At 44.5% G+C, this 7,500-nt stretch overlaps 1 protein-coding gene across 2 annotated transcripts in view; it reads left to right on the top strand.

The window, feature by feature from the left end:
* Positions 1–7,500, top strand: part of LOC147029282 (uncharacterized) — a 268,195-nt gene that overhangs the window by 161,056 nt on the left and 99,639 nt on the right. The gene's annotated exons all lie outside the window — the stretch shown is intronic.

Consider the following 7,500-nt stretch of genomic DNA (forward strand, 5'->3'; position numbering starts at 1 on the left):
AACCCAGGTTACGTGCCTGAAGCAAAAACATACTGACGGCTTGTAATTCAAAACACCTCACTGCACTGGAAAACGTGGAGACAGGAATATTGTACTGTAAATGGTGGAGACTTGTAATACCCTCCCCCAACTGGAGGTGGCTCTGTTAGGGTTAGAATTTTACACCGATAATTTACATCCGCCTCCCTCACTCCCCCAAGGCCACCGTCAAAGATGAAAAAAAAATACTCCCATTCATTAACTGGGGTCATGCTGATCCTCTGCAGCAAGTCTGGATGGAATTGGGCCACAACTGTGGGAGGCGTAGCCCGAAAAACAAACCCACAAACAAACGCACAAACACCGTTCCATGAATTATAGTAAGGATTCATCTTTGAGGTTATGTTGTCGGCCGAAACAAAAACAAGTTTTGCCAAACAAAGAAGGAAAAAAAAAGTGTGTCGTTGTCGGGTTTGCATTGTGTGGTGGAAATGGAAATTGGTATGTCGTCGTCAAGTTTTGTGGTGGTCGTGTACACTTGCTATGTTGCTGTTGTCCACTTACTGTTTTCTTCCTTTTTCTTGCACCGTCCTATTCTTGCCACTTTCATTAACGGGTTGTATTGAGTTGGGATGTTAATGGTATAATTTGTCAGGTGACGTCCCTACCCTTTTGCATGCCAAGCCTCAAATATCAACCGCCGGTGTTTGTTTGGCTTGACGTCTCCAATGCGGTTTTCCTCTCCAACGTCAAACTTGTGTCCCAATTGCACATGATGCTGTACAAACAGCATGACTCTCTTACCCAACCACATTTCCGTTTTATGTTCATTCGATCTCGGCTTCAATTTTCTTCCAGTTTCACTGGTGCGTGTTTCACCACCATCCCTGCAGGCTGAGTGATGTATCACCCCTGATTTATTACCAAATGGAATGTGGGCTTTTACTTTGGTTATGACACTGCAGACGACAAGCAGCGTCTTGTAAGTTCTCAGAATTTTGTGCACCTTACATTATCTTGGCGATTCTCTCTGACAGTTCTGGGTAATAAAGTAGAACGCACAGAACAACCATCCGGCTCTTTGTTTTGCAATGATAGGGTTCTTGAAAATGGATACTAAACTCCTGTCGCAACCATTGTTCTTTAATATGCTCTTGGTCTGGTGTTTGCTGAACAGTTAAGGTGCTTGGCTTAAAAGATTCTAGGGTCTTGAGTTCAAGCCCCATCCCATTGAATTAACACCAGGTGGGGTTGACTCAGTTTGTCATGCTCCTGAGGTCAGCAAAATGAGTACCAGCGTGCTGGTAACGGGCACAGCTACACCACCAGAAAATTTTGCAGCCGAGCAGCCGCAGGTTGCATACGAATAAATAAATAAATAAATGTGCTCGATATCGGGTGATTTGGGGGTTTTACTCATTCATTCATTTATTTATTTATTTAATCTTTGTTTTTTTAACTTCCATTTACTTGGTTGGAATTTTTTTTTTATTAAATTTTTTTTGTTAATGAATAAATAAATAAATAAAAACGCTCTGTACTCATTTTACAGTGACGTCATGAAGTATTCACACCCCTCGACTTTTTCACATTTTGTTGTGTTCCATTACAGCCTGAATTTAAAATGGATCAAATAAAATAAAACAATTCGTCAACGATCCATACAAAATACCCCATGATGTCAAAGTGAAAACATGTTTTTAGAAATGTTTATAAATTCACTCAAAATGAAATACAGAAAGATCTAATTTGCATAAGTATTCAACCCCCCCCCCCCCCCCCGAGTCAATACTTTGTAGAAGTGCCTTTGGTAGTGATTACAGCTTCGAGTGTTCTTGGGTATGTCTGTATCAGCTTTACACATCTGGATTTGGGGATGTTCCCCCATTCTTCCTTGTAGATTTGCTCAAGCTCTGTCAAGTTGGATGGAGAACGTCGGTGAACAGCAACGTTCAAGTCTTTCCACAGATTCTCAATGGGATTCAAGGACTTTCACATTCTTGTTCTGAAGCCACTCCAGTGTTGCTTTGGCTGGATGCTTTGAGTCATTGTGCTGTGTTGGAACATAAATCTTCGCTACAGTCTCAGGTCTTTTGCACTTTGAAGCAGGTTCTCCTCGAGGACTTTTCCTGTACTTGGTTCCATTCTGGCAGGCTTCTAAAGCCAGTCACCAACTGGGCATCCTCCGTCGTGCAAAGTCTTTCCTTGGCACACCTGAGCTCCTGACCACATACAAAGCTTTCATCCACAGCCTGATGGAGTACTCCTCTTTCCTCTGGGCTGGTGCCCCCGCCTCTCACCTTTCTCGGCTTCACGCTGTGGAAACCAAGACATTTAGGATCATTGGTATCTCCCACGATGAGGCTGAGTCTTTGAGTCTCTCACTCTCACCGCAGGCAGGTCAGTGGTCTTTGTCTTCCACTCTTTCCTCTCCGGCGTCCCCCCCTTGCTCTGTCTGAGATATGCCGCCCCATATTTCCGCAGGGTGCTCAAGGTCCGCAAGCAACCCCCTTCTGGTAAAACTACCAAAATCAGAATCGCTGCTCACCTTCACTCTTTCATTCCTCTTTTTTTCCCCTCCTTTGGAACAAACTCCCACACTCTCTTCAATCCAGCTCTTCAAAGCAGCTGTTCACCACCATTGCTTATCTCCCCCCATCCAAAACCACGAGCTTTTCTACCCCCGCTCATCCACCCCAAACCCACCTCCTTCAAATTCCCTGCTTTCCTTCCTGAAAGTCCCTTTAGTATTCATATCATATTACCCTGTGTACCCCCTCTTCCCAATCCCTTTGCCTTCCACAAGATCTCCTCATGTCTCTGTTCCCCGCTGTTTTCCTTTTCTTTTCTCCCCCCCCCCTTCTTGTACACTTTTCCCCTTGTGCTTTTCCACGTGTTAGCTCTCATCTGAGCCTCGATCGTGTATTCCAAAAAAAATTATTATTATTATATCCCCTCTATCCTTGCAAGTCTCACTGTCCCTGCCGCTGAAAAGCATCCCCACAGCATGATACTGCCACCACCATGCTTCGTGGTAGGCATGGTGTTAAATGGGTGATGAGTTATGATCGGTTTCCCCCAGACGTTGCGCTTTCCATTTAGGCTAAAGAGTTAAATTTTCATTTCATCAGACCACATAATCTTTTGCCTCATTCTCTCAGTCTTTCACGTGCCTGTTTGCAAACTCCAGGCATGCCGTCACGTACACTTTTCTCAGGCGTGGCTCCGTATGGCCACTCTCCCATAAAGCCGAGACTTGTGAAGTGTTGCAGAGACTGGTGTCCTTCCATCAGGTTCTCACATTTAAACAAGGAACTCTGTAGTTCGGTAAGAGTGGTCATTGGGTTCTTGATCACCTCCCTGACCAAGGTTCTTCTTGCCCCATTGTTCAGTTTGGTCGGACGGCCAGCTCGAGGAAGAGTCTGGGTTGTTCGTATTCTTTCCATTTCCTAATGATGGAGCTCACTGTTCTGTTGAGAACTTTCAACACTAGAAATTGTTTTTATACCCTTCCCCAGATCTCTGCCTCCCCACAATTCTATATCGGAGTTATAAGGACAGTTCCTTGGACTTCTTGGTAGTTTCTTCTCTGACATTTACTGTCAACTGTGGGACCTCATATGGAAAGTTGTGTTTCTTTGTAAGTCATGTCCAATCAATTGAATTGGCCACAGTTGGACTCTAATCAAGTTGTGGAGATTATCAAATCGAGGATGATCAAAGGAAATTGGATGCACCTGAGCTCAATTTGGTGCGTCATAACAAAGGGGTTGAATACTTATTGATGCAAGATATTTCAGCTTTTCCACAACCATGTCAGATATGTATCGATCAATTTAATTCATCCTTGGCAAAAAGACAACACATGATGGTATACATATGCACGTCATTTGCTTTTCGACATCAGATCCAAGATGGCCAACTGACTGGCAGCCATTTTAGTTGTAAAAAAAAAAAAAAACCCGTGTCTAACATGTCCTCAACCATTTCTCGGAGATGCATTGACCGATCTTGTTCAAACTTGGTGCACAGATAACGAATGTCTGCTTACATTAGCCAGTCATTTTTTTTTTAAGATCAGATCCAAGATTGCTGACTGGTGGCCATTTTGTTACGTAAATGTGTCCCCAACCATTTATCAGATGAGAATGGTCTGATTTTGTTCAAACATGGCACAGGCACAGGACATGATGCCATACCCATGCACCTCACTTTATTTTGCGATCTGATCAAAGATGGCCGACTGGCAGATTGGCGACTAACCCATGTTTTTATGGTGAAATATTACAATGCCAACTCGAGTGCTTGAAAATGTTGAGTTCACCCTGAAGGTTGCCAACTGGAGTCTCTGTCTTTTGTTACAATGTGGCAAATAATGCATTGGTCTCTGTCCCTTTTTGTTATTTACAGATCATGGCAAATGACATCCCCATTTGTATAATTTGCAAAGAAAGAGGAAAAAAGAAACGTGCCCTGATGTGTTTCAATTCCAGCAACTGGGAAACAGCCAAAAATGCTGCGAGATGGCGAAAGGCAATTCAAAGTGAAAATGTTGAACTTTGCTGCAGAGAATGTGAAGCAATCTAAGACCGCAGCACGAAGAGCGAATGTGGCAGAGGGAGTCAGGGATGTCTTTGGACGAATCTTAGCTATTGCTGTTGAGACAAGCGATGCACTTGATCTGCATCACATTCTTAGCGACCCGGTTACTGAAGTACCACTTTCTCTTGCCCAGAGCGATGGAACTCCCCTGAAGATGGGCAAGGCATCTCTCACAAAGAAACTTCAAAGCAGACAAGTGTTTTTCGATGACAACAGTCTTCCCCCAATAACAGCCGCAGTGATTGATGGCGGTATTATCCTCCATGAAACCGTGCTACAGCACAGCAAGTCCACATATGCAACCATGGCAAAGGATATTTTGGTAAAAGTATGTTTGTATCATGGGGATCAAATCCATTTAGTGCTCGACAAGTACCAGCACCATCAATCAAAGATACTGAGCGAAACCTGCATCGTTCAACGACTCCTCAATCATTCATCATCACTGGACCTGACCAGGCTCAGTGACAGAGTGGCACAGAGTTACTCAAAAGTGGATCATTCAAGGAAGAGTTTGCCGGTTTATAATGGAGGAATGGAAGAAGCTCCAATATGGTTCAGCTTTTTGAAGAAAAACTCTATGTTTCACATGGTGGTGTGTGTATGGAGATGAAGAACAACGAGGATGATGTGCTGCAAATAGAGGAACCGAATCACCTCCAATGTCGACATGAAGAAGCTGACACACTCATTGCCTTTCACGCAAACAACATTTCCACTGGTAACATTCTAGTAAGGTCCACTGATACGGACGTCTTCATCATTCTGCTTGGGCTTTCTGGAAGGTCGGAAGGGATCAACATCATCATGGACTATGGATCTGGCAACCACCGAAGGTACATTGATGTCACTAAACTAGCTGACATTCTTGAGAAGAAACAGACTGGTATCACTGAAGCACTAATCGGCCTTCATGCCTTGACTGGTTTTGATTTCACATCGTGTTTCTACAGAATTGGCAAAGTGAAGCCCTTCCAGCGGATGGAGTCAGATGCAGCTCGTGTGATGGCATTGCGATCTCTAACAGTTGAGGAGGTAGACGTCCAAGCTGTTACATCCTTTGTCTGCATGCTGTATGGCTTCAAAACCTCTGACATTAATGAAGCCAGTTACAAGGTGTTCATGCGAATGGGTGGTGGTGCTGAAAAGGAGCGCCTTGCCAGAATAAAGAAGATAAACTGTGCCTCTCTTCCCCCATGCGCCAAGACACTTGATAATCATATGAAAAGGGCGCACTATGTGGCAAGAATCTGGAAGAGAGCTGATGAGACAGATCCAACTGGTGGGGCGAGTCCGACAGACAATGGATGGAAGTTGTCTCAAAACTGCTTTGAACCAGACTGGTATCCAGGAAGTCCAGTTCCCGAGTCCCTCACAGGCCCACATGAGGATGATGGGGATGGCGTGGAAGATAATTCAATAGATGAGGAAGAGTCAGATAATGCTTAGAGTGACGAAAGTGAGAGAGAAGACTTGTAATGCCAAGAGGACATCAAGTTATTTATGTGAACTGCACATTTGCAAGTTTTCCATATATTGTTGTTCGGTAATGGCGTCGCTTTATGAGCGGGTACGCGACACATTTACATGGTAAACTACACATTTTCCAGAAATAACACAGGTGTCAGGGTAATGGTTGACCATAAAAATATCAGTATAGACACCTTATTTGTGATGTCATGCACAGTTTTTCAGATAGTGAGGTTTCGGTAATGGTGTCGCTAATTTAGTGGATGCACTTACATGGTAAACTACACATTTTCCAGAAATAACACAGGTGTCAGGGTAATGGTTGACCATAAAAATATCGGTATAGACACCTTATTTGTGATGTCATGCACAGTTTTTCAGATTGTGAGGTTTCAGTAATGGCGTCGCTAATTTAGTGGATGAACCATGCATTTAAGTGGTAAACGATACATTTTCTAGCAATATGCATAGCATCAGGGTGATGATTGACCATGAAAACATAGGTATGGACACCTTATTAGTCATATTATCATGCATAGTTTGCTAGATATTGAGGAAATTAGGTTTTTCGGTAATGGCGTCACTAATTGAGTGATTTCAGGTGGAAAGCCGCGGGTCAGACCCGGCAGCAATGCATTTTTGTGATGTCGGTGGATGACCCCATCAGCCCATGAGGTCAAACGTTCCGGCGCTTTTCACTTGAATGAACCTTCTGGGCTCCTGGACTACTGTGCTCCAAACCGAGCACAGAACCTCATGCAACATTACGAGTGCAGCATTTCCACCCGCCTTGATAAGTTCAGCATGGATGCCACGAATCCCTGGAGCGTCACCTCCTTTCAACTGGTTCACTGCAGCCTGTGTTTCCACAATCAAAGGTGGTTCACAGTTAATTGAAGGGTCAGCAATGGGGATAGTTATACCCATGACATCCAACTCAACAGCCAGTGGGTCAGCCTGGTACATCCACTCAATGTAACCAGCCCAGCGGGTCGTCACTGGATTCCTCTGTCAAGAGTCCTCCACTGTCTGCTCTCACAGCAGCACACCGGGGGATGGGCTTAGAGCAACGCAATGCACAAATTCCTCTGGAAGCAGGACGAGAATGCCTCATCCACAGGTGGTGATGCTCTACCCCTTCACAAGGTCTTTGCACATCGGCCTCATTGTCCATCCTTGGCACACTTCGTTTTATGCTTCTTCTCCCTGAACAGCTCAGTTCTGCCATAAAGCTTGGCCTTGCCACTCTGGTCAATGGTATTCAGTGTCCCTTGGCAAACAAAGTTCCTCTTGGCCTGACGGTGAGTTCCAAGACATCTGCCAGCAACATCAAGGATGGTGGTCTTGAAGGCACTCCACAACTCTTCATGATTCCCCATGGCACCCAGACCCCCCAAATCTCTACTCAACCTGTTTGCAAATTCCTCAGCTACCCTCCTATGTCTGAGC

The sequence above is a fragment of the Eptatretus burgeri genome, chromosome 3, assembly GCF_056783735.1.
Source record: "Eptatretus burgeri isolate ZD-2024b chromosome 3, Ebu_testis_v1, whole genome shotgun sequence".
In the NCBI taxonomy this organism is placed as follows: domain Eukaryota; kingdom Metazoa; phylum Chordata; class Myxini; order Myxiniformes; family Myxinidae; genus Eptatretus; species Eptatretus burgeri.